Source organism: Leopardus geoffroyi, chromosome X (genome assembly GCF_018350155.1).
Source record: "Leopardus geoffroyi isolate Oge1 chromosome X, O.geoffroyi_Oge1_pat1.0, whole genome shotgun sequence".
Classification (NCBI taxonomy): domain Eukaryota; kingdom Metazoa; phylum Chordata; class Mammalia; order Carnivora; family Felidae; genus Leopardus; species Leopardus geoffroyi.
The window spans coordinates 34,219,147-34,243,241 of NC_059343.1; the positions used below are offsets into that span (position 1 = coordinate 34,219,147).

The following is a 24,095-nucleotide window of genomic DNA, read 5'->3' on the forward strand; positions in this document are numbered from 1 at the left end:
CAGGTCTTTATTTACAAGACTTTTCATGTGGGTCTTAAGAGATACTGAAATGTGTTCTAACGTGCGCTGTGGCCTCTTTTCACTAGTTCCCAGGGCAGTGCTAAGTTTTGCTAAGCGGTGCCCCGCAAGGCTTCCAGGTTTTCAGTGAGCTAGCCTGCAGCTGTGGACAGCAGATCTGAGCAAGTCTGCAGCAGGGGCCCCGGGGAACATTTCTTAGATGCCGGTATGATGCTTTCCTGGGATGGTGTTTTGCATTTTCTTTCTTTCTTTGTTTAGGGGGAGTAAGTGTCCGGTCAACTTCAGGTTTTAATCTTGAAGTCGGGAGACATCTCCAAGCTCATAGAGCTTGAATTTAAAATACACAGAATTTTGCAGCACAAACAAAAAAGCAAAATGTTTTCTGTGGTGGGGGCAGCTCAAGTCTATTATCAGCTTTCAGCAGCCGTGAAAAAATGGGGAAGTGTCAAGACCCTGTCAAGACCCGGGTGCTTGCCTTTGTCAGAGAAAGTCAATCATTAATATGTACAGATAAGGGGAACAGCACCCAAGGCAAGGCATACAGCCTCTCGCTTTGTATTCCCTTTAAAATATCAAAGTGCAAGCAGCAAATAACAAAGGAAGGAAACTACAGAAGCCATGTGGTGGAAGGAAACACCAAGACTTTGGAACCAGAGAGTGGTGTGTTCAAATCCTCTTGTTACTACTTATTAACTAGGAGTATTTAACCATCCATGCTCGTTGCCATGTTTGAAATGAGGGACAATAGTAACTACAATGCTTATTTTGTGGGATTGCAGTGAGGATCACATAAGATGATCTGTTGAATGCCTGACGCCTCGAAGTGTCTTTAGGCACTGCTGAAGGGGGGCTTCCAGGTTTCTCTCTTGCTCTAAATGTTGGTTCATGTCTCCCTTGTCTCTCTCCAGCAGTATGTGAAGAAGGGAGAGCATAATTTGCGTTACACCCCTAAAACAGCAGGTCAACTCTTTCCTTTCTCAAACTCTCGAGGGAGAACCTGAATTCGAAGCAAAAAGGCATAGCTTGGGCAGATAATTCGCAGGAATTTTAGGAGATGCTAACTGCAAGTTGTTTCAGAATGTTCTTGTGGTATATAGAACACAGATAACAAAACCAAAGAGGATTGGGTTTTTTTTGTGTGAACCCGTAAGGTTTCCCAGGCCCAATAACTACCAGCCCACTGATAATAACTACTGTTTTATTCAAGATTAGTCGATGAGACAGAACAAGGCCAAATCTCCCACAAATTGACCCGGTAAAACTCAAGAAATTTAACATTAAAAAAATTTTTTTTAATGCTTACTTTTTGAGAGGGAGAGAGAGACAGAGAGAGAGAGACAGACAGAGAGAGAAACAGACAGAGAGAGAAAAGAAGACAGAGCACGAAGCGGGGGAGGGGCACAGAGAGAGAGAGAGCACGTGTGCGTCTGCGCACGCACGCACGCACTCACGCACTCACGCACTCACGCACTCAGTCACGCAAGTGGGGCGAGGCGTAGAAAGGGCGGGAGACGGGATCCGAAGCAGGTTCCAGGCTCTGAGCTGTCAGTGCAGAGCCCGACAGGGGGCTCAAACCCACCAACTGTGAGATCACGACCTGAGCTGAAGTCAGAGGCTTAACCGACCGACCGTGGCACCCGGGCGCCCCAATTTCTCGCGCCATTTAAATTCGGCTTACGTTGGGAGGTAAACTGAGAGAGTGACTTGATTTTCAGAAGGTTTTTCCTGAGCAAACTCAAAGGACTTGATTTTTCAAGTCGCAGATACCGCGGGGCAGCGCCCTCAGAGAGATCACGGATGTCTGACGGCGCCCTTCTCCGTGGCAGTTGGTGGCCAAAGGGAAGGCACAGGTAGATGAAGCAGGCAAAATGGAACAGCTCAGATTACAATCGATTACCCTCCAGATGGTCACATTTGATGAGATGTTCTACATCAAAACTGCACACCAAAGCCTTTGAGAAGGCCTGCTTTTGCTGCTGAAAAACAGCTTTCTGCTTTGCTCACGTGGGGTGTGTCGTGTTTTACGTTTACACGGTGTTCCTTAGGGGTCTGGCCTAATCTACTCTTTCTCTGAGCCTGAACCTGATTGTGAGAAAGCAGCTGGGGTTATGATTGTTGGGACCAGCTTGAAAATTCGCCCCGGGGTCAACAATTTTTTCAAAAACAAAAGTTGTTGTCGTTTGTGCATGCCTCATAGTCTCCCCTTAGTTTTACTTGCTGAGCAAAATTCATGTGGGCGATAGGGTCCCCCCTCCTCCTCCCCCCTGCCTTCTCCCCGTACCCTCTAGTTCTTGTTGCAAATTGGACACAGTGCTGGTGCATTGAGGGCTCAAATCTTACATGCCTTGATTTTTTATTTTTATTTGTAATTTTTTAATGCTTTATTTTTGTGACACACACACACACACACACACACACACACACACACAAAGAGTGGGAGTGGGGGAGAGGCAGAGAGAGAGAGGGAGACAGAGAATCTGAAGCTGGCTCCAGGCTCTGAGCCATCCGCAGGGCCCCATGTGGGGCTCCAACCCATAAACCATGAGATCATAACCTGAGCAAAGTCGGATGCTCAACCGACCCAGCCCCTACATACCTTTTTTTTTTTTTTTTAAAGGTAACTATCTTTTTATGGGACATCTAGTACATGGATGCCAATCATTACGTCCTTGTGTGATTTATTTTGAAGAGTTTTGAATGAAATAGTGACAGAAGGAATGTTTTCTCTAAATTTTAGGGGCAATTTTTACCCCCAACAGATTAAAAAAAAAAAAAAAAAAACTGGACCAGAAGCTCATGAAGACTTGAAACATGTGGACTATTGGATTGGTCTCTTAAAATTAATGATTAATCTTTTTAAAATTTCAAACTTTATGTAGTTTCTGATCAAGGCTAAATTGCTTTAATTAGCAAAATAATTTAAACTTAAAGTTATTTGCTTTTGCTTTTAAGATTGGGTCTGATTTTTTTGTTGTTGTTTTTAGTAACTCAGGGAAATTTAGAGGTTGTTCTTGAGTTACTGTAAACACCTTATTATGTCTCTACTTAGTTCATTTGGAACTGTGTAGAACTTTCTGGTGAGTGGTGGAGATAATGATAGTGTATTACCAGTAACCATTTCTGTATCTAGAAGCCAATACCATCCTTTGTCTCATGCAACCGGGGCTCCTTCCCTGGGTCCCCCCATGCTGATCTCTGTAAGGCCTTGTGACTCCCCTTAGAGCCAAGGAATGCCCAGAGCTTGTGTGCCCCTATATCTAGACCACACTTGGGTACCTGGGTCCAAATGGCCCTGAGCCCAATCCAGGGACTTCCTAGACACTTGCCCTGAGTTTATTCTCCTGATGGTGGACATGCTTAGATGGTGGATGGGGCTTGGATGCAAACTGGGTGGTCCAAGGATGGAGCTGGAGGGGGGAAAGATAAGGGGATGGGGTGGAGATTGGAGGTCCCCCCTGGGTTTCAGGATGGACGAAGGGTTTGAAAGCCTACAGAAAGGAAATAAGACGTGAAAGCAGCTCAAGCCTTAAAATCTCCTCCAGTATTGGCAACTGAGGATCCTAGGGTTTTTCTCCATGTTTCCCACATTCCTCAGGAGTCTCCCTGCTCCATTGAAAGAATGTTATTTAATTAATGAAATGTTGGTTAAGGAAAAGGAAAACCACATCTGTACACAGAGCTTTTCCAGCTGCTTGCTATTCAGGGCTTGAATGGCGCTGATTATAGCAAATACCCAAACTGATACGCCTTCCATACAAACCATGAAGATTTCGCCTCCTCAAATTTTCTTTCATCTGTTGTTGTTGTTGTTGTTGTTGTTGTTGTTAATTACTGCGTTAGCTGTTTTCTCCTTAGTGTCAAAAGTCTTGGTCAAGTTAAAGCAGAAAACTAATAGTTGCGCATCTGTCTAAACAAGGCCCACTGAAACCACAACTGTCTCATCAGCCCTTCCTGTTTTGGCATTCTCTGTATTAAGGAGAATGTTTTGTTTTGTTTTGTTTTGTTTTGTTTTGTTTTGTTTTTTGTACCTTCCCATTCTTTTTCTTTTATTTGATTACTTCTTTGTCTATTGTTTCAGAATGCTTTGCCTAGCAGTTCTAAAATACATCTGCCGGTGTGCCCTACTTCAGTAAGCCCAAACTGGTAAGAATTTTGATTGGAGAAAGTTTTTTTTTTAATCATTTAGTTAAGACCAGGGTGATAGAAGGCAACTTTCTGTCTGACCTTGAATTGTCTGGAGAAAGTGCTTTCCAGCACAGTAGATAAGACTGCAAAAATACTCGCAAAACATGGAGCCCAGTTCTTTATTTTAGCTAAATAAACAATGTTGGGGGTGGGGTGTTTTCTATCCTCTGTTTTACTCTTCAATACTCGCCTTACTAGTGTTGATATGTGCACTTTTATCAACGAACGTTCGGTTAACAGGATGAAACCGAACATGATTCATTTGATGTTTTCAAAGGTAGAAACTAACTTTGTAGTTTTTTTTTTCTTTTTTTTTTTTTTTTTACCTTTTGAATACCACACTGCTGAGGTAAAGAATGTTGTAGCTTGTGGGTGAGCTCAATAGGGCCAATTAAAACCTCACTACTCTTCCACCATGTTGAAATACCTGACAGAACTTGCTGTGTCCTTGGATAATGGCATTTTTTTTTTTTTCCTTCTTAGCAGACATCTAATTGAGGAGATTTCCTGTTTGGTAGTCAAGCAAAGATGAAAACGAAAGTGCCACATTGTTGGTTGTGACCAAGGTATTTAAAATGTTCCAGTTGTTCACAATGGGATAATCATTTTAAGCCCTGCTTTTTTTTTTTTTAATGAAACATATGCGTTGTGAAAGAACTCGTGCGTATACGATAGCAGCCAAGCTATGTGTAGAATGCACAGTGTAGTTAGCATACTGTGGTCATTCAAAACAAGCTGTAGTATTTCGTGACATCTAATTGACATTGCAGCTTGTAACTCATCGATGCTTTGAGGGTATAATTTAGTTTCTGTTGTGATAAGTACTTGCTGACAGTTCCTTCATAGCTTAAATGTTTGGAGGGAGAGTGTCAGAAATTTAGATGTTTCACCCAAGTGTTGGGGGCTGGGAGGGATCTCAACACCAGCCGCCCTTTCCAACCAGTGGGTTTGAAAGCAGAGGAAAAGGCCTACTCCCTGGAGCCAGTTTAGTGTCAAGTAGAAGCAGGGAGGTGCCAAGACAAGCCTGCCGAATTGCATCTTTCCAAATTTACCAGATGTCACCGCACCGTCCCTGGGTCAACATGATAAGGGCAGTGATGGAGAAAGGCAGTGTGTGTTTTGGGACACTCCCACCCATTGGAAGCCTGAGGAGTGGGGAAACAATCCTTCTCCTTTTTAAATTTATTTTTATTTTTTATTTTTATTTGTTTTTATTTATTTATTGTTTTTAAAGATTTAAATTTTATTTATTCATTTTGAGAGACAGAGAGAGAGAGAGAGAGAGAGAGAGAGAGAATGCGAGCAGGGAAGGGGCAGAGAGAGAGAGAGAGAGAGAGAAAGAGAATCAGAATTGTAAGCATGATCTCCAGGGTCCACGCAGAGCCCAATGTGGGACTCGAACTCACGAACCATGAGATCATGACCTGAGCCGAAATCAAAAGTCAGACACTTAACCGACTGAACCACCCAGGTGCCCCTCGTTTTCTTTTGATAGCAGATTGGTACCTTTTTCGCTGACTAGAAAGGCAGCAAATATTAGGTTGAAGCATGTGAAATTGTCATTTTTGCCGGCGCAAAATGGTCAGATGATCCCCAGTTTGAGCAATGAGATGCCCCTCTGTGGATGTTCTGTAGCCCTTTCCTATCACCTTAGGAAACTATTGTTTGCAAACTCAGGGTTGGCCTGATTTCCATCTAGAAGGAGTGGGTGACCAAAAAAAAGGGGGGGGGGTCAAGGGGGACAATTGTATAAGGGAGACAAATAGAATAAAAGAAAGAGGAGACTTAAAATGAAGAGAAGAAATGAAAAAGTGGCAGAGAAGCTGTGGCACACTGTGTTTTCTAAAAAAGGTTGCAAAGTTATTTCTGGCCCTGAATCCTCTTCCACAGCCTTGCCACCTTCCAGCAAGAGGTAGAATCTCCCTTTCCTCACCCTGAATTTAGGGGGAGCTCTGCCGCTGCCTTGATCAAATAGACGTGGCCGTCACTTCCAAGGCCAGGCCATAAAGGGCGATACATACTCCTCTTGTGTGAGATCCATGGCTGTCTTTTGAGACGCTCGCCCTTGGAGCCTAGCTGCAGTGCTGTGAGGAAGCCCAGGCCACATGGAGAGGTCACCTGTAGGTGTTCCAGCTGACGGCCTCACTGAGGTCACAGCCAGCAGCCGGTATTTCACTGCCGACCATATGACCAATCACTTCGATTGATTCTAGCCCCCAGCCTTCCAGCCACTCCAGCTGATGGCAAGTGGAGCAGAGACAAGCTGTCCCTATCAAGCCCTGTCCAAATGCCAAATTTCAGACTTGCATTGCAAAATATTTTCTTTTTTTAATATGTTTTTATTTATTTTGGAGAGAGAGAGAGAAACAGAGCATGAGCAGGGGAGGAGCAGGGAGAGAGGGAGACACAGAATCTGAAGCAGGCACCAGGCTCTGAGCTGTCAGCACAGAGCCCGACTCAGGGCTCAAACCCGTGAACTGTGAGATCATGACCTGAGCCGAAGTTGGACACTTAACCGACTGAGCCACTCAGGCGCCCCGTGTTGCAAAATATTTTCATTCTCCGAAGCCACTAAGTGGTGTGTTACACAGCAATGGATCTCTGGAACTCCAAATTTTAGGACATTGTAGAACTAGGTGCAAACACTTGAAAATAGAATGTAATTCTGTAGGACGGGGTTGATTTTATCACATTTGCCTGCATAACAGCCTCTAACACACCTCGAACCTTTGGAAACATTCACCTGATGGCTGATGTGGAGAAGGATTCAAAGTGACATTCTACAGTGAAAGTTCAGCTTGGTGGGCAGAGTGATGGTCCCCCAAAGATGTTTGTGTCCTAGTCATCCAAACCTGTGAATGGATCTCCTCACATGGCAAGGGGTAATGAAGGTTGCAGCTGGACTGAAGGCTCCTAATCGCCTGATGGAGCGATGGAGAAATTATCCTGGATTATCCAGATGGGCCCAATGTAATCACAAAAGTCTTTAAAAAGGGAAGCAGGAGGGGGCACCTGGGTGGCTCAGTCGGTTAAGCGTCTGACTTCGGCCCAGGTCATGATCTCATGGTTTGTGAGTTCGAGCCCCACACCCAGCTCTGTGCTGACAGCTCGGAGCCCGGACCCTGCTTCGGATCCCATGTCTCCCTCTCTTTGCCCCCCACCCCCCCACCTCTTGCACTCTCTCTCTCAAAAATGAATAAAAAATTAAAAAAAAAATGGAAGTAGGAGGCCAAAGTGTCCAAGGGTCAGAGTGACACAGCACGAGGAAGTCACGATTTGCCCTTGTCAACTTTAAAGATGGACAAAGGGCTCACGAGCCAAAAAGTGTTAGGCAACCTTTAGAAGCTGGAAAAGGCAAGGAAACAGATCATCCCTAGAGCTTCCAGAAAGCACACAACCCTTCAAACACCCCAGTTTTAGCCCAGCGAGCCCTGTAGACTTCTGACTTCCAGAACTGTAACATGATAATTTTGCATTGTCTCAAGCCCCTAAGTTTGTGAGAATTTGTTCCAGGAGCAATAGGAAACGGAATCACCCGGCCTCGAGCATGTGGCCAGAAAACAGACAGGTTAGATTCTTGACACTTAATCCATTCGCTGCCTTGGGCTGGCTGGAATATAGAATTTCGAGCACAACAACTTGTTGAGAACAGAATTGAAAGGTTCTTTTTGCCTTCTTTTGTGAAAGAGACTTTATTTTTCTTTTCAGCTCTAACCTTGGTGACAGTAGCCCTGAATAAATGGACACTAGTTGTGGGCGTGGCCACCGTAGAACTAGAAGGGCTTACTTCAAATATAGTGGCGGTCTTTATTATGGATTTTTTGGTTAAGATCTTGCGCTCCCTCTCTCCCCATTTTTATTTGTTTCTCACTTCTTTCCCTTCTAAAGCTATTTTGTGACATGTCTGTGTAGGATTCATTTCTGCAGCTCCACATGTCTTTGTTAGTTTTGTTTTTTATTGAGAGAATTGCATGCGATGAAATCTACCGATCGTAAGCACGTAGTTTGAGTTTTGACAAGTGCACACACCGATGTAACTGGCACCTCACTAAAGGTACACAGAGTTCCCATCACCCTACAATGTTCCCCATGCTCCTTTCTGACCCCATCTCCCCTAAGACCCAAGCAATCACTATGCTGATTTCTATCCTGATATGTAATGTGGCCTGTTTTTGAACTTCATATAAATTGAATCACACAATATTATATGATTGGTGATCTTTGGGGTCTGGCTTCTCTCATTCAATGTAATATTTCTGAGATTCACCCACACTCCTGCATAAGTCAGTAAGTGGTTCACTCCTTTTTATGGCTGAGTAGTGTTCTATCTTATCAATGTCCACACTATGTTCATCTGTTTTCCTGTGAATGGATATTTAGGTTGGTTCCATTTTTTAACTTATTTAATTTAGCTTTTATTAATAAAGTTTTAAAGAACATTCTAGTTGAAGCCCTTTTTTTGATAAATGCATAGGAATGGGATTGCTAGTTCATAAGATAGGTATATGTTTAACTTTATTTTTTTAATGTTTATTCATTTTTGAGAGAGAGAGAGAGAGACAGAGTGTGAGTGGCGTAGGGGCAGAGAGAGAGGGAGACACAGATTCCGAAGTAGGCTCCAGGCTCCGGGCTGTCAGCAGAGTCCGACGTGGGGCTAGAACTCATGAACTGTGAGATCATGACCTGAGCTGAAGTTGGACGCTTAACTAACTGAGCCACCCAGGCCCCCCAATTTTTTTTCAAGTTTCCTTATTTATTTTGAGAGAAAGAGACAGAGAGTGAGGTAGAGGCAGAGAGAGAGAAGGAGACTGAGAATTCCCAGCAGGTTCTGCGTCGTCAGTGTAGAGCCCGATGCGGGGCTCGAACTCATGAACCGTGAGATCGTGACCTGAGCTGAGATCAAGAGTCGAACGCTTAACTGACGGAGCCATCTAGGCGCCCCCAGTATATGGTTAACTTCATAAGAAACTGCCAAAGAGTTTTCCACAGTGGTTCTACCATTTACCTCCTCACCAGCAATGAATGAGAGATCCTGTTGTGCGGCCCCTTTTGATTAGCCATGTCTTCACACTGGCTCCTAGTACTCCCAGTTCTGACTGAAGGATGACAAGTTAGTGCCGGGGTAGAGTATAAAAGATTCCCGAAGGAGAGAAGCATATTAAATGGTGTCTTGGTGAACATGAGGGTCATAGTAAGAGACATGGTATGGTTAGGTGAGGCAGAAAGAGAGGTGGTACCAGGAGTGAAAGAAAACCAGGATTCAGAGTCCCAAGAATCTGGATTTAGCCCCAGTTCCACCAGTTCATTCTGTCTTTCCTGGGGGTGGGGGGACGGGGCTTAATTAGCTTCTTGGAGTCTTGGAGTCCTTCTCCTTTTGCAAACTGGGGTTAATATCTCCCTGGATTAATAGTAATAGCAACGAATTACCACTCGGTGCACACTTAGTGCACACTTCTTTCTTCAAAGGAAGAAGGAAGTCATTACTACTATCACTAGTGCAAACCTCATGCATTATCTCATGTTTCTCCTCACAAGGGCCCTATGAAGTAGGTATTACTATTATTCTCATTTTACAGAAGAGTAGATTGTCTTCAAGACTGCTTATTGTTTCCCAGTATCTGTTCTCTCCTTATTCCCCCAATTTTACCTGGGAACATGGTCACCCCAAATGAAGCTATAATTTTCTGCTTCCCTCGCATCTAGGGGTAACCACGTGACAGAGTTCTAACCGATAAGCTAAAAGCCTAAGTTTCACCTCTGACTTCCAGGAGGTATCATTAAAGGATGGGAGAGGACCTCCATTCCTTTCATCTTGCTGTGAAATAGACCAACATGGGCTGGCAGGAGCTCCAGCAGCCACGTTGGATATATAAGGTGGCAGCACTGTGTTTAGAACAGCAGGACAGGAGAGATAGGATCTGAGTTTCTGATGGTCATGGATGGCCTACCTCTGAACTTTGATCTCAAAAGCCAGAAATACACTATCTCGTTTAAGCCACTGTCATTTCTGTTGCTCATGGCCAAATCTAATCCTCACTAATACTGAAATAAGGGCTTGAAGAATTTGTTATAAGGAAAACCAAGTCTTCAAGATATTACAGTGATTAAATCATATCTTGTAAAAATCTTGAAGTAAGTGTTAGTTTGTTAATTAAATGTGATGGCCAGGGAAAGTATAAAAAGGAAACCTTTGAGGAAGGAGAATCTTTTCTTTTACCTGATTTGTTCCTTAAGGCTTTATAAGACAATGCAACCAAATTCTAGACTATTCTGACTATTTAATCTGTGAATTTTCTTGTCCTCTTTTTCTTTTGTTTCTTTTTTCTTCCTTCATTGACTTCATTGCTTATTAGTATATGCACTGATGAGAATTCACACTAGAAGCTTTAGGTTCTTGTTAATAACTCTCATAAAGACGTTGAAAGAGCATAAACTCAACCTCAAAGCAATCATTCCTGAATTGGGGCCTACAGGGAGTGAGAAGGCGGATAAAGGAACTGGAATGGTTCCCACCCCCACCCCTCCCCAGTGTGATGTTGGAAGGCAGAATAAACAGGAAGTGGGGTGTGGGGGGAGGACTAGCTGGGAGAGAGACTCCAAAACAGTCTGCACCTGCTCAACCCAAACTCGGAAGGATCAAAGTTTAAAACAAAAGGCCCAATCTCTCCCTCTCTCCCTCCCCTCTTTCTTTCCTTCCTTCTGTGTTAAGGTGTACTGGAATCAAATGCAAGAGCTCGGATGTGGCTCCAGGAATTTCCAGTCTAACAGGAAAGACCAAATGTAGTAAACAATCCAGCAACTCCAAGAGAGAGAAAATGGTGTTAGGCAGGGCTCTGGGAACACTCAGGAGGAAGTTTGCATGGAAGTGATGCTTCATTCAGTAAATATTTATTGGGGACCTACTGTGTACCAGACACTGGTCTGTGTGCTAAGTGATGATAGGGAACATTCCACAGTCCCTGCCATCAAATAAACAGACAAATAAACAGGCAGTTACAGTGCAGCTTAATGTGCTATGATAGGTGGGTGCAGGGTGCTATGCGAGCTCGGAAGAGAGGCTCTTACCCAGATCTGGGGTTGAGGACCAGTCCCTTAGACAAAGTGACCTCTATGATGGGATCTGATGGAAGAGTGTGGATTTGTCAAGGGAAAATGGGGTGGGGATGGATTCTCTGGGGCTGTCTGAGAGCCTTGGAGCAAGGATGGGGGGAGGGTGACACATAAGCAGAAGCAATGCTATGAAGATATTGTTTATTTTTTTAATGTTTATTTTTGAGAGAGAGAGAGAGAGAGAGAGAGAGAGAGAGAGAGAGAGAGAATGAGGGGGGGAGGGGCAGAGAGAATCCCAAGCAGGCTCTGTGCTCAGTGTGGAGCCTGACTCGGGTCTTGATCCCATGACTCTGAGATCATGACCTGAGGCGAAATCAGATGCTTAACCAACTGAGCCACCCAGGTGCCCCTGTGAAGAGATTTTTAAAGCATGCTGAGGATCTGCCTCCTGATGTGATACACTGAGAAGGAAACCTCACTTCCGTGATCATCTTGCCCAACATACACAAGTTCTGTCCAACCATGAGCAAGCCCCAGACACATCCAGATTCAGGGACATTCTACACAATAGCTGGTGTATACTCTTCAAAGTGTCAAGGTCATAAAAGGCAAAGACTAAGGAAATGCTCCACAATAAAAGAGATTAAAGAGACAGGATAAGTGAATGCCACATACGATCCTGGACTAGCTCCTGGCCCAGTAATGTTGACAACATCTATATCTACGACTATATCCCTTTTGCTATAAAGGGCATAATCTGTTCAACTGGGAAAATTTAAATGAAGTCTGTATATTGTAGAAATGTTCATTTTAGGATTCTGATTATTGTATTGCAGTTATATGTTGTTATTCTCATTCCTAGAAAAATATACCCTGAAGTATTTAGTGGGAGAGGGGTGTGTTTTCAATTTACTCTCAAATGATTCAGAAAAAACAGAGATATAAAATGAGATATCTGGAGAAGGGGTATATGGAAAGCTTTTGAACTATTCTTGCAACCTTTCTGTAAGTTAGAAATTATTTCAGGGGTGCCTGAGTGGCTCAGTTGGTTAAGTGTCTGACTCTTGACTCGGCTCAGGTCATGATCTTGTGTGTTTGTCAGATCAAGCCCTGTGCTGGGCTCTGCACTGACAGTGTGGGGCCTGCTTCGGATTGTCTCTCTCCCTCTCTTTCTACCCCTCCCTCTCTCAAAATAAATAAATATGTTTTTTTAAAAGAAATGATTCCAAAACAAGGAGTTAAAAAAAAACCCCACGTTAGCATTTGGACTTTATCTGAGGACAATAAAAAATGGCAGTCCCTGGGAGGGTTTTGTGCTTTCAGATGAAGCCTGCGCTGCAGTCCAGTGAATGGTTCGATCCGGGGTGGACTCATGGCTGGTTCAGAGGCTCTTATGATAATTCAGATGACCAATGACGGTGGCCTCCAATAAAGCGTTGGCCAAGGAGGCGAGAAGTGGGTAGATAGAGGAGGTATCTAGGAAGTAAAAATCAGAGGGTGTAGTTGGATGTTGTGGAGGTTATGGAGAAGGAGGGGTCAGCGGTGACCTTTGGGATTTTCTTCTGCAGTGTTTAAGTGGTTCCGTGTGGAATTTGTAAGATAAGCACCAGAGGCAAAGGAGCAGATTGTAGGCAGAAGACTGATGTGAGTTTTAGACCTACCTACCAAGCCGGCTACGGCTACTGCATTCCCCACCTGAGCTGATGGCAACTCCAGCAGTTGCTCAGGCCCAGACTTTGGGGGGACTCTTGACTCTTCTCTTTCTCTCACACGTCACATCCAAACTGTCTGGAAGGCTTGTTGGTTCTGTCTTCAGAAAATACCGACTGCCTGACCACTTCTCACCACCTCCACTGATACCGTGCTGGTTCAAGCCACTGTGATATCCCATCTGGATTTGTTTGTCGCTTCTTGACGGGTCTCTGCACCTACCCTTCCTCTCCACGGTAGCCAGATGGATGTTACTGAAACATGCCACTCTTCTGCTCCAACTTTGCAAGGACTCCTAATGACTCTCAGTGTAAAAGCCAGTGTCCTTCCAAAGGCCTTTAACACTCTGCATGGAATGCTCTGTAGCACTACTCTGATCTCCCGTCACACCCTTCTCCTTGTGCGCTCTGTCCCAGTCACGCCAGCCACTTCGATTCTCCTTCACCTTGCAAGACATGCTCCAGCCTTGGGACCCTTGCTCTTGCAGTCTTCTCTTCTGGAATGCTTTTCCCCCAGATATCAGTGTTAACAGAACATCCCGAAATGACAAGATCTTAAGTAAGAGACTCATTTCTCAGTCTTGCATAAAGGAAATATGAAGGCGAGGTGTTCCAGGACGCTATTGTGACCCCGTTGTAGGCGTTCTGCTGGGCCTCGGTGTGAAATGCAGCCACATTCAGAGTTTCTCATATTTCCCATTTTCATTTTTATTTCAGCATAGGGCACTGGTAATGCGTTTTAGCCGCATGCTATTATCTAACGCGACCCGTACCAAGAGCCCCAAGTGTGAGTGAAGCTTTGCTACAGAGATGGAAAGGACTTAAAATGACAATAAATAACAGTGATATACTCTCTGACGTGTAAACTTCTTTGTGAAAGGAACGTATATATCAATTTATCTGGTTTAATAAACCAGCAGGATCGAAGGGTTGCAAGAGTTAAAAAAAGAATTTTAACAGCAGGAGATCACTTCCCAGAATTTGACATGTTCACAAACGCCTTTTAAGAATCAAGGTAGGCAAAATATATGTATTATAATATCTCCCATAGAGAAAAGGCCTTTAGGGATATGCAGTATTCTCTGACTACTGGTTGTCTCTGCATGAGCGATAGGGGAAAGTTTATTTTTTATGATCTCTTTTTAAAATGATTGGTTTGCTTAATTTTTTTTTTAGTGTACATAAAACCCTACCCTCAAACCCAAGGCAGAACAAAGAGCCAAGGGGTGATGTGTATTACTCAGCGAGGAGGCTGCTAACGCATGAATAGTCCCATGTGCCCTGAGTGACACAGCCGTGGCACCACAGTGGTGGCACATGTGTCAGAGGTGGGGGGAGCCCCTACTTACGCCAACTCCTGAGTTACCAAGAAATTCTGTTCTAACTTCCTACAAACAAAGTTCCTTTGGGGGAAGTGCGGTATGGTTGAGTAGTTTCCTATTCGTTTGTAAGAGTCTTGGCTAAGCAGGAGTTTGCTTCATTTAGAAACCCAGGACACAATAATCAAACCATAGTGAACACAAATGATTTGTTGTGACATTTCCAACTCCTATCAAGATGTACCATGCCAATTTGGGGGAAAGGTTGGGGAAAGGATAGGCATCCTTTAGTTGCAGAACACTGGGAAATCGGGATTATTCCAAACCTTTCACCCAGCAGTGATATGGACATTTGGCAAAACATTTAAATGCGTGTTGTATATGTAGCAAAAGAGAAAGGTAGGGGGTGGGGGCTTGGATACTTACCAGTAGAGAAATGGAACCAAAGAAGATGAGATCATAACCGGTGTGGAAGGCACCTCTGTTGAGGGTAAGGAGACCGAAAGGAGCACGGCACAGCTGGGCAAGACAAGCATGCTGTTGAGAGGGTGGCAGTCCACATGCAAGGTCAGAGCCAAGGTCTATGAGAAGAGAGGTCAGGAGGAGTTAATCTCAACATTTTCCCTCTGGAAAATGCGTCTCAGAAAGGTAGAAATAAACATTTTGGGATCAGTGCTTTGTAAGACCAGATGCATTCCCGCCTCAGCAAGCTAATTCCTTCTCCAAAGATGTCTTTGTAAATCTGTAAATCTAACTCTGTAATATAACGCCTGGTAGGAATTCTAGCCCTTTCTCCACAAAGGTCAATTTCTTACTAATGACTCTTCTCTCCTGGAAACACCCTATTGTCTGAAGTGGGTTACAGACATTTGATGATTATTCCAAGATAAAATAATTATCTACATTTGTTGATTTACATGTTTTTGCCAAAAGAAACCATTTGTTCATTCAATGGAGACAATAATCCTATCTGAGAAGGTATGTTCTTATTTATGTTGGAAATTCCCTTTTCAAGGCAAGCCTATGACTCTGTGCAATCATGGACACCATGTTTTGACAGTTCACAGCATCAGGGGCATCACTGTTATCAGAAAGCAGCCCTGTGGGTAAGTTTTACTTCTTAGCTCAAGTGATGTTAGTTACCTTTATATCAGTGGCAGGGCAATCTATTAATTTTGGTCTTTACCCGCCCGTACAATGCCCTGTGCTCATTCTGAACATTATGGTTTGCAAAATACGGTTCATTCATATGTGTTTGCAGCTATTATATTTTAATTCTACTCAACTTGAAAAGACAGTGTCTTTTGTTCTTAAATCATGTAAATTAAAATGCAGAGGAATAGCCACTGTGATATTCAAATCTGATTTTTGAATCACCTAAGTCAAAGAAGTCAAGGTTCCATTTTCTTGGCAAATGCAGCTTGTAGATCTTCTTGTTTCTTTGCTTTTGTCCCTAAGGTGAATTAGGGGTCTTACAGAATCTTCTCACCAAGAGAGCTTCTAAAGTTCATACTATCAGGCTGACATCAGAAATGTGCCCTCCATGGGGTTTTTCCACAGTAGAAAAGCAGATAATTTTGTAACCTTAAAACGATCGCCTGAATAAGGGCTGTACCTCATGGAGGGATAGAGTGGGAAGAGATGTGTAAAATACCGAAAACCCAGGTAAAAAGAATGATATGATGCATGGATGGTAATCCTGAGTATATGAAAGGGAAGCACCCAGGAGATAACCTTATTTGCTCCTTAAAACAGTGGTGAGATATCCTGCTAGAAACCTGCTTGGACTTCATGCTTCTCATGATACTCACAGAATAAGGTGGCATCTCTTCCCTTCCAGGTTAACTCCATTTGTACATACTGTTTTTCCCAAAGCAGTTTCTTTCCGTTTAAATAACCCATGCTGCCTTTAAAAAGTCTTGCATGAGAATTAACTTGCATATGATCCTTAACCACTCAGTAAACATTAAAGTGTCATGTGAATGTTTAATCTTACAACAGGGGGACATAAATCTACCTGACAATAAAGATGTAAAAGGCAATGCTAAATTTCCATCATATTGTAACTAAAAAGAAATTAATGAAGTCGTTTTAGTATTATAATTCTTGTAAGGCAAGTAGTAACTCTACAAAAGACTTTAACAAATGCTTCTAGTCTAATGCTCCCCCCACCCGATTACTTTGAGGTGAGTGAAAACATTCCGATGAAACAGTTGTTTATACAAATATCTGCGGTCTATTATTTATGTGTATATTGAAAACCAGATAATGGGATTCCTGAAAGATTAGAGCTGAAAAGAATCTTTGAAATCTATCTAGTATATTTCCCATTAACTAGTCTGTGACACAGGCAAGATTTGAGTTTAGGTCTCTCAACTTCTAGATCGTTGTTCCTTTCATCAGGCTGAGTTCTTTATGTTCTTCTTTAAATTATTTAATTTTCGAGAAAATTAATAATTTTACCAATACCCTTTTAAGGTTTTATCTTTGGATATGAATTTCTAAAATTTCAGCAATATCACTTACCAGCCTCTATGGGAAAGCTGGGGAAAGGATCATTTCATAATGCGTATTAGAAATAATTTTTAAGTCTAAGAAATAGCTCTCTGTGCCTCAAACATGGGTCAAGAAGGCTTATTAGCAAAGTAAGTCTTTACTTTGAACATTGAAAAGATTTCGTTTTCACTTATGAATTCTGTAAACTTTTTCTTCTGTGATGGTCATGTTGAGTCCCTGTTTAAATCAAAGATTAAATGCCCAAACTCACTGTAGGAAAATAAACGTTCCAAGTTTTGGTTGTACAACTTTAAGGAAAATCTAAAGTCCTTTTTTGTTGTTGTCTCATTCAGATCATAATAAATATTTCATTCCCAACCTAATGGATTTGGCTTGGAGGTACCTTACATAGCCATATTGTGATGTTAGGGTTTGGTTTGTTTTAAAAATTTATAGCAATTCCAAGCAGAAGTTAGATCTGTTCTCACAACTGCCAATACCGCAGGCCATTTTCTATAAACATCTTCTCAAAAAAAAAAAAAAAAAATCAAACACACATTACCCGAAGAACCAGAGACATGGCTGTTTCTGGTTCTGATCTTAAGAGACATCAACTTTTGCTTGGCCAAATGCAAGTGAGAAGGGAATTGATGAAGGCTGATCACCTATTCCAAGGAATTCTGCCTGGGGATGGAAAAAATTGAGGAGGATGTCTCTGACATCACTTACTTATTTAATTTAAAGCTTATTTCTGAGCTGAGATAAGAAAGCAGAAGTAGTGAGAGAATCCATATAGTCCAAAATAAGTTGAAGAACTATTTATTTTGTCTTTCTTACTTTATTTTTTTTTAATTTTTATTTATTTTTTTTTTTAATTTTTTTTTTCAACGTTTATTTATTTTTGGGACAGAGAGAGACAGAGCATGAACGGGGGAGGGGCAGAGAGAGAGGGAGACACAGAATCGGAAATAGGCTCCAGGCTCTGAGCCATCAGCCCAGAGCCTGACGCGGGGCTCGAACTCACGGACCGCGAGATCGTGACCTGGCTGAAGTCGGACGCTTAACCGACTGCGCCACCCAGGCGCCCCTATCTTTCTTACTTTAAAAATATAAGCCCTTTGAGTTAAATGCGTACTTACCATATGACCTAGCAATTCCTTTCTTAGGTATTCATCCAAGAGAACTAAAAACATAGGTCCACACAACGACTTCTACACAGTTTTCCTTTCACTCCTGAAACCTCCAAGCTGGAACCAACCCAAGTGCCCGTTAATATGGTATAGCCATTCAATGGAATACTATTTGCTAAAAAGGAACAAACTACTGAGACATAAAACAACATGGATGAATCTCAACGTTCTGCTGAGTGAAAGAAGCCAGGCACAAAGGAGAAATAAAGTATTATTCTATCCTTATGAAGTTCCAGAATAAGCAAAACTACTTTATGGTAGAAAAACATCAGGAAAATTGTTTCCAGGGACAGGTCGTGGGATATTGACTACAAAGAAGCCCAAGAGACTTTGGGGGTACTGCTAGGTCTTGATTGGGAGCAGTGGTTACATGAATGTATATCAGGCTTTCTCAGTCTTGTTGCTACTTATCCAGCCCTATTTTGGGCTGGATAATTCTCTCCTAAGGAGATGTGTTATGCACTATAAAATATTTAGCCATGTCCTTGGCCTTCATCCACTAGATGCCAGTAACACCTCCCCTTATCTCAGAGGTGACAACCGAAAATGTCTCCAGACATTGCCAAACGTTTTCTGGGTGCCAAAGTCACTCCTGTTTGAGAACCACTGGTATGGTTCATCGGTCCTTATCCTCATTTTATTGTGTATAAATTACACCTCAATAAGGTAACTAAAAACAAGCCCATTGGGGGAAAACAAAGAGTAACTTGATGATGGAGAAACCTGACAAGCTCTACCTCAGCCAGGCGATCAAGGTCAACATCAACAATGATAAGTCATACTGACAGCATGTACCCTGGATAGGGTGTGTGAGAATTGCACTTTACCTCTGTGGTCTTCCTTCCACAAACATATAACCCTAGTCTAATAATGAGAAAAACATTGGGCAAATTCCAGTAGAGGGGCAATCTATAAAATACCTGACCAGGACTCCTCAAAACTGTCAAAAACAAGACAATTCTGATAAACTATCACAGCCAAAAGGAACCTAAGGAGGCAGAACAACTGACGTAATGTAGGATCCTGGATGGGAACCCGCAACTGAGAAAGGACAGTAAGTAAAAAGGAAGCCTGAATGAAGTTGGGACTTCAGTTAATGATAATAACATATTGATCTTGGTTCATCAGTTGTGACAAATGTGTCACACTAATGTAAAATGTTAATAATAAGGGAATCTGTGTGTGAGGTATATGGGAACTTTCTTCCATCTCTGCAGTTTTTTCTATAAACCTAAAACTTTTCTAAAATAAAGTGTCTATTAAAAAATAAGCCCTTTTGGGCCACCTGGGTGGCTCAGGCGGTTAAGCGTCCAATTCTTGGTTTTGGTTCAGGTCATGATCTCACGGTTCTTGAGTTCGAGCCCATCGTCAGGCTCTGTGCTGCCGGTGCAGAGCTTGCTTGGGATTATCTCTGTCTCTGTCTCTGTCTCTGCCTCTGTCTCTGTCTCTGTCTCTCTCTGTCTCCCTGCCCCTCCCCTGCTCTCGCTCTCTCTCAAAATAAATAAACTTAAAAAAAAAATAAGCCCTTTTAGTATCAGCACTGACTTTATAGAGCATTCAGAAATCTACTGTTTTTTATTGTTTGTTTTCTTGGTTTAGTTTGTTGCCCAAGACATTTTACTGTCATTGTCAGCTACCTCTAGATCTCTGATCTCATAGATGACCTTAAAATCTGTTCAGGACATGTTGGAGCTAAATACGATTTAGTTAAATTCGATAACAAATTTTTTGAGCACTTAATATATGCCACACATTGAATTAGTTACCAGGGACATGAAGATGAATGGGATCTTGGTCCCTGCTCTCCAGGAGCTCCGTGTCTCGAAGGAGGGCACCATCGGGTGTAATGGTGGAGTTCTTTACTACAGGAACATCAAGGTGCAAAATATTTTATGTGAGAGCCTTTTCCTCTTCCACAAAACAGATTGTAGTGATTCTGGCCTAGGGAGGGCCCAAGCCTGGGTTAAGGTTGTAAAGGGCTATTTTGAAGAAGAGAGAAATGCAGGTCGATGGGAGGTGGGAATATGTTATCAACATGCCCCCACTGTCATCATTACTCTTGCAGTGTTGGCCAGTGGGGGCAGGTGGGAGAGTTTTGTGAGCTATGATACTTACTTTATGTATTAATAGCAGAAGAACAATTGTGTTTTGCCAGATGGGCTTTGCTGCCTGATCGTGGGCTGACCTCTAAGTGTTCCTATGGCTGTGTTTATACCCAAGTCTCTGCATCTGGACAGATCTGTGGAAAGTTCAGGCCAGATGTTGGATAATTCACTGAAACTTCCTGAATCTCCATTTCCTTATCTGCGAAAAAAAAGGAAACGTCAAGCCTCATGGAGTGGTTGGGGTAGGGCAAAGGAAAATTTTTTAATATAAAAAAAAATTTGTTGGTGGTTTTTACCATCCAGATTTCTATCTCGACCTGACACTAACATGGACACTTTTATCCTGGGCTCCTTTGCAGTTTTAGAAAATTGCCTATAGGGTGAGGGAGATGGTGTAGCTTGGTGAATAAGAACATGGACTTTAGGGGCGCCTGGGTGGCTCAGTTGGTTGAATGTCCGACTCTTGATTTCGGCTCAGGTCATGATCCCAGGGTCATGGGATCAAGCCCCTGCGTCAGGCTCCATGCTGAGCTCCATGCTTTCTCTCTCTCTCTCTCTCTCTCTCTCTCTCAAAAAAAAAAAAAAAAAAAAGAACAAAGACTTTGGAGTCAGTGAGACCCTGGATTTAAATCTCAACTTGGCGGTTTGCCAGCTGCATGGATACTTCCGTTTCACATTCCAGTGAGGATTAGATGAAATCATGTACAGTTACGTGCTGAGTATCATGCCTGGTGGGCAGCAGCCCCACGTGATAATGAAAATTATTTGAACCTGTTTCTTCACTGACTTTCTGAATATAAACTCCATGAAGGCAGAAATTTTTATTTCATTCACAGATGTGTTCTAAGCACCTGGAACAGTGGCTAGCATATGGAAGGTGCTTATTAAATAGTTGTTAAATGAATGAATGAAACTGTGGGCTTTACTTCAAGGCCCTGTCTGCCACACACACTATGGAAGACATGCTGGTGGGGACAGAAACCTCTGGGTTCCCGGGTATCTGTGCAATTTGTTAATGTCCCAATAGTCCCATTGCCTCAGGCAGGCAGATAAGCCATTCAAGCTCCCCAGGGGTGGTGGGCCAAAGATGGCCACAAGTTTTTGACATCCTCCCATAGAGAGATGGGGTCCGTGTCCCCTCCCCTTGAATCTCGGCAGGCTCCGCGACTGCTTTGACCAATAGAATATAGCATCAGTGAGGTTGTGCCAGTTTTCAGGCCCATACTATGTGAAGAGGTAGCCTCCATTTTGTGTCTCTTGGAAGCTAGCCACCATGTAAGAAGTGTGACTACCTTGAACCACCATGCTGTGAAAAGCTAAATATACATGGAAAGGCCTTGAAGAATAATGCAAATGATACCATGTGGAGATAATAGATAACTGGAATGCTAGCCTTGGAGAAAATTTCCAGCTATGGAGAAAGAAACTCTAAACTGTGTGAATGAAACTTGGAGTCAGAGGAGCCCGTGACTGGTTTTCATCTTCCTCTCCCCTTTGTTCCCAGAAACGAAACCAGTGACCTGCTCACTTTGGGCAGAGAAGAGAAAGAGGCAATTTGCCACATCAGTGAACCCCACAATCTTTGGGGGGGCATTATGAAAATGGTGTGCCCACAAGATTACCATAATACCTTTAATGGCCAGTGTGGTAGTCAGCCACCAAGATACCCCAATGATTCTCATCTCCTGGTGTTCACATCCTTGTGTAGTCTTTTCCCAAGTGAATAGGGCTGACCTGAGTAACTAATAAGATAGTGTGGGAATGATGGAGTGTGATTTCTGAGGCTAGGCCATAAATGACATCATAGCTTTCATCTTGATTCTCTTGGATCGCTTGCTCGGGGTGGGGGGGCGGGGAGGGAAGGGGTAGTGAGCTGCCGTGTTGTGAAGACACTCAAGCAGCCCTATAGAGAAGTCCATGTGGTGAAGAACCGAGGTTTCCTACCATCAACCAGATGCCTCTGTGTAAGTGAGCCGTGTGAGTGAGTCACCTTGGCAGTGGATCGATCCTCCACCCTTTTTGAGTCTACGGACGAATGCAACCTGGCTGCCGACATCCCAGTTGCAATTCCATAAAAGACCATGCATGACCCTGAATAACTTAGTCGAGCTGCTTCCAGATTTCTAACCCACGGAAACTGTTAGATAATAAACGTTAATTTAAAGTTTTGGGGGTAATGTGATAGACAGCAATACATAACATAGCCACTATCCCAGTCCATAGTGTATTTATTTTTGTTTCTTTGCTAGGTTGTTGCTACATTTACTCAGGTGTAGCTTGTATTTGGAACTGAAAGCTTTAACAACAAAATTGTTTTCTAGCCCTGTAGTGTCTCATGAAACTAGACGCTGCTTTCTTGATATTCTGTACTTCCTTTAATGGTAAGTAGACCCCACCTTGTCATGTGCCTTACAAAAGCCAGACTCTTAGAGGTGGTGATGCTTATAAACCAGCCCAAAGTTGTCTAATGGACCCATGTGCTCAGAACCATATTACTAATACTCCTTTTTCAGCCTTAGGCAACTCTTATTTATTTACTTTTTTAAAAAATACCACTATTTGTATGGGGAAATTCATGCTGAGGTCCAACTAGGGCCATATCATCAGGGCGTATATCTCCCAAGATCATGCATGCGCAGACCTACAAAGAAAAGGGATGATGGAGGAATGAGATAGGCAGAGGCTCTTATCTTTAGCCACTAGAAGAAGAAACTCCCAAGACTGTGACTTGGACCCTCCTTTTCCTGCCCTCTTCCCAAACAGTGTGTTGACAGTCATACCAGGAACTTCTCACCCAGGCTTTCTAGAAGTTGCTTTTCGAGATGAGTGCTTCTTCAAGATTCAGAATTAATTAATCCGAGCACGAGGTAGTTGTCTACACTGTAGGGAGGAGGCTTTTTATGTGGCCTTCCTTACTCCCATCAGTCTGTCTGTGCTTTCAGAAGTTGGTGACTGCCTCAGTATGAAGCGATTAGGGAGTGGTGAATAGGACCCCCGAAAAGTTCTGCTCTCCTCAGCAGGGGGAGACAAGAAAGAATAGACTTTGATAAGGCAGAGAATAATTTCAGCAGGTCTCAAGCCTTTTTGTCAGCTGGGGCCGGAGAACCCAAGAATGGGTTTCTGAGCTTGGAGTGTGTTATTATCGCTCCATGGGAATTTTAAGAGGAGAGTTAGCAATGGTCCCACCTGACTGGTTTATATTTCTTGTCCTATAAGTAGGACACTGGATCATATGACCTCAAAAATATTTTGGTCCACCATGAAGAGTCTACCCGGTGTAGTTTGTTATCTAGAGAACATACTGTTTTCTCATTTGGATGAGAACCTGGGAGTCTTTATTTTTGTCCTGTGTGGATGTTGTTCTAGTAATGCAAGTCAATTCTGTTGTTCTACATCTTCTTTCTCATCGTACAATTTCATAAAGCAGGTTTATTCCTAATTTGAATATCTCATGAATATGTAGGGTAAAGTAGTTAATTACGTTTGCATCAAATAAGTTCAATAAAGCTGAGCGGGAACAGCAGTAGAGGTTAAAAGTTACTCCAATTCATGGACTAGGAACAGGATGAGGAGGGAGATAATTTATAGCCAACTGGCAGCTGGAAGGGTAGTGAATTGATAAGGCCACAGTCGCAGACCTTTAATTGATGGCTCTACCATCTGTATAGAAACCATGTGTAAATAAGAACGAGTAGTTAGGGCACAGAGCTCAACGTGACTCTGCGATTGAGTCACAGAAAAAGTAATAGCCAAAAAAAAAAAAAATCAATTTAATCCTCATAGTTTATGTTGCTCAGTCTCCTACTAGTTGAGAATGTTTTCTCTGCCACAGCTTAATGAATACCTTATTTTTATGATTCAACTAGAGAAGCTTCTACAACTCGATAACAACAGGACCGCAAACCTTTACCTAACAATTATCCTTTGCTGTCATGTTCTGGTCAAGTCTCTCAAGCAAGCAAGGAAACAACAACCATAAAAATGATCTGTACGCATTTGTGTGAACTTGACTTCTGCCCATGT

The 24,095-nt window shown here is 42.8% G+C and overlaps 1 long non-coding RNA gene across 2 annotated transcripts in view; it reads left to right on the top strand.

Moving 5' to 3' along the window:
- Positions 1-4,094: 4,094 nt before the first annotated feature.
- LOC123594275 overlaps positions 4,095-24,095 on the top strand; it is a 138,083-nt gene continuing 118,082 nt past the window's right edge. The window contains exons 1-2 of one of the 2 annotated variants that reach the window (XR_006710735.1): positions 4,095-4,161; positions 4,687-4,769. This is a non-coding gene — a long non-coding RNA (uncharacterized LOC123594275). The remainder of the gene's footprint in view (positions 4,162-4,686; positions 4,770-24,095) is intronic. The other variant, XR_006710734.1, reaches the window with a different exon arrangement.